Genomic DNA, 2,977 nt, shown 5'->3' with positions numbered 1-2,977 from the left:
AATCACTTCCTGTTTCTAATGTATGATTTGCTTTCTCTTAGCTCCATTCCAGTGCCTGTGCTGTTTTCTTGACCTAGGATGCTCTTCCTTACATCATTGACTGACTGACTCGTACCCATCCCTTGATAAACAGCTTGGAGGTTACCTACCCAGGAAACTTCCTCATCACCCTCTCCTGCCCCATTGTGTGGTTCGTGCCCCTGTATGGGCTTCCACAACCCTCTAAGCTTCCTTCTCCTTCCCTAGAACTTGTCATGCCTTCTATGTTAAGAGTCCCTCTCCTCTGCCAGCCTGAGCTGTCCTGGAGAGTAGAGAATGAAACTGTATTGGGTCCCAGGAAAGGTCTGATCTAGAGTTAAGACAATTTGTTGACCAAACAAACGAGTTCAGTATTCTCCATGTTTGTGATTCTGAGTCTTCCAAGATGTCTGTGCTTTCAGGTGTCCTGGGCCCCCGTGGCAGGCCAGCCTGGCAGGCTCTGGCTGCCCTGTGGTCTCCAAGCCCAGGCCACAGGGCACCGTCACAATGCTCAGATCATGGCCTGACAGCCTGTTTTCTATTAGTCCAGGAAAATTTTTGAAAAATTATTGCCCAACACATGGAACTCCTTTCAAAAAGAGTAGGCATGGGAGATTACGAAGAAAATGACTGTCATTTAGAGCTCCGTGCTGATGGAGTGTAGTTAGGCAATGTGCTGCCCGGAAGGTAGAGTACCAGTCCAGAACAGGAGCTGAGTATCTCAACAGGCACACCTCTTCCTTCACCCTGCTGAGCACTTGACATTAGCTTGAGCATCTCTCCCTTTTCCCTGAGAACCAGCCACTTCCTTTTTTTTTTAACAGAGGGTGAGGGGGGCCCAAGCTTCGCAATGACCACACAACTGTTTAGTCCTAGAGTTGTGGTGGTGGGAATGGGGTGGGGGTCACTGTTCAGTCACTACCAAAAACAAGAATCCAACTGACTAGATGGCCAGCGCAGTAAACTGAGAAGGGAATAAATACCTCAAATTGTTTGAACAGGTTACTCTTAAATTGCGATCACTTAATTATTCCTTCAATGGGCACTAAGCGTCTTTTAACCTCAATGATGATTTATTTCATTTCATTTCTTTTTTTTTTTTTTTTTTTGAGATGGAGTCTCACTCTGTCTCTTAGGCTGGAGTGCAGTGGCACAATCTTGGCTCACTGAAACCTCCACCTCCCAGGTTCAAGCAATTCTCCTGCCTCAGCCTCCCAAGTAGCTGGGATTATAGGCAAGCGCCACCATGCCCAGCTAATTTTTGTATTTTTAGTAGAGACGGAGTTTCACCACGTTGGCGAGGCTGGTCTTGAACTCCAGACCTCAAGTGATCTGTGGGCCTTGGCCTCCCAAAGTGCTGGGATTACAGGCATGAGCCATTGTGCCAGGTCTCAAAGATGACTTAGAACAAAGACTAGAAATGTTTTCAAACTTCTAGTGTTAATTTTGCATTAATGTGTAAACATGATACTTTAAATTCTTATAATGTTTAAGATAATTTCAAGAGCTTGGCACTGTGACTCATGCCTGTAATCCCAGAGCTTTGGGAGGCCAAGGCAGGAGGATCCTTTGAGGCCAGGAGTTTGAGACCAGCCTGGGCAACATAGCGAGATTCCCCACCCCCTCTATAAAAACTAAAAAAATTAGCCAGGCATGGTAGTCTTAGCTACTCAGGAGGCTGCAACAGGAGGATAGCTTGAGCCCAGGAGCTTGAGGCTGCAGTGAGCTATGATCACTATTGCACTCCAGCCTGGGTGACAGAGTGAGACTCTGTCTCAAAAAAAAAAAAAAAGAAAGAATTTTGAGAATTCTAATAGATTATTCTTGTACTAATTACAAATATGTATTTGAATAATAGATTCAGACTGTTGATTTTAAGATGAAATCTCATTTGTATTGACACATTTAAAAGTACTCATGACTCAGTATTCTTATAAATTTATTATATTTACAAGAATTACACAAGGACTTGAAAGGCTTTGCTAGACAGAAAACTGTGATACTTAGAAAAATGAATTAAATTTATAAATGCAGTTTCAAATGTTCAAAGAATTTTAATTAGCTAAGTTTATTAATGGGACCAAATAAGTGATATAATTTACTAGATTTATGAATAAAACTGTAAAATTTGGCTGTGCGCCGTGGCTGCCTGTAATCCCAGCACTTTGGAAGGCTGAGGCGGGTGGATCACGAGGTCAGGAGTTTCATGGGTTGGAGGTCTCAGGATAATAAAGAACTGTTGTAGTTGGGGGTGGGAGGTGGAAGAGAGTCATCAAGCAACTGGAATTATAAGAACCTCAGCATAAAGAGCTAGTACTAGAAATTCGGGAGGCCACAATCACAGTATCAGGGACGTAAGTAAGGGAATGGATGTCCAACTGGAAAGAAAGGAACGTCACTGGAGACGAGAAGGAAATCAGACCTGATAAGGCAGAGTGCTACTTTAGATGAGTGGCCACTATTTTGCACAATGTAAGCGGGGCATTGCTCACATGAACGTCTACGTGAATGGCGCTCCCAGGCCTTGTGCAGTGCATAACCTGCGGACCCGTATGAGATGAACCTGCTAGATCCCCAAGTACCCAAGAACTGATGACAGGAGTTCGTGTGGGGAGATGAGACAGGAGGTAAAAAAAAATAAAAATCCTTGGTAAGCAAAGATTTGTCATAATTGTGGAGTATTTACTATATGCTTGGTAATGTTCTAAACACTCTCAATAACCCTGTGAGTTCAATATTTTTATTATCATCTATACTATTTAACAGATGAAAGAAGCTAAGGAAATGACAGCCGGTCTTGAGCACACTCGTTCAAAAGCGCCACACTCTACACCGTAGAGTCTACAGCGCAGAGGAAACTAACTGCTCAGCGCGCTCACCGCCCTCCTTCCGCGTCCAGGCGTAGCGCAAGGTCACGTGCCGGCGCGGGGCGGGGCCAGCGGGGCGCCTTCGCGCCTGC

The sequence above is a fragment of the Macaca nemestrina genome, chromosome 15, assembly GCF_043159975.1.
Source record: "Macaca nemestrina isolate mMacNem1 chromosome 15, mMacNem.hap1, whole genome shotgun sequence".
NCBI lineage: Eukaryota > Metazoa > Chordata > Mammalia > Primates > Cercopithecidae > Macaca > Macaca nemestrina.
This window is presented reverse-complemented; position numbering follows the sequence as displayed.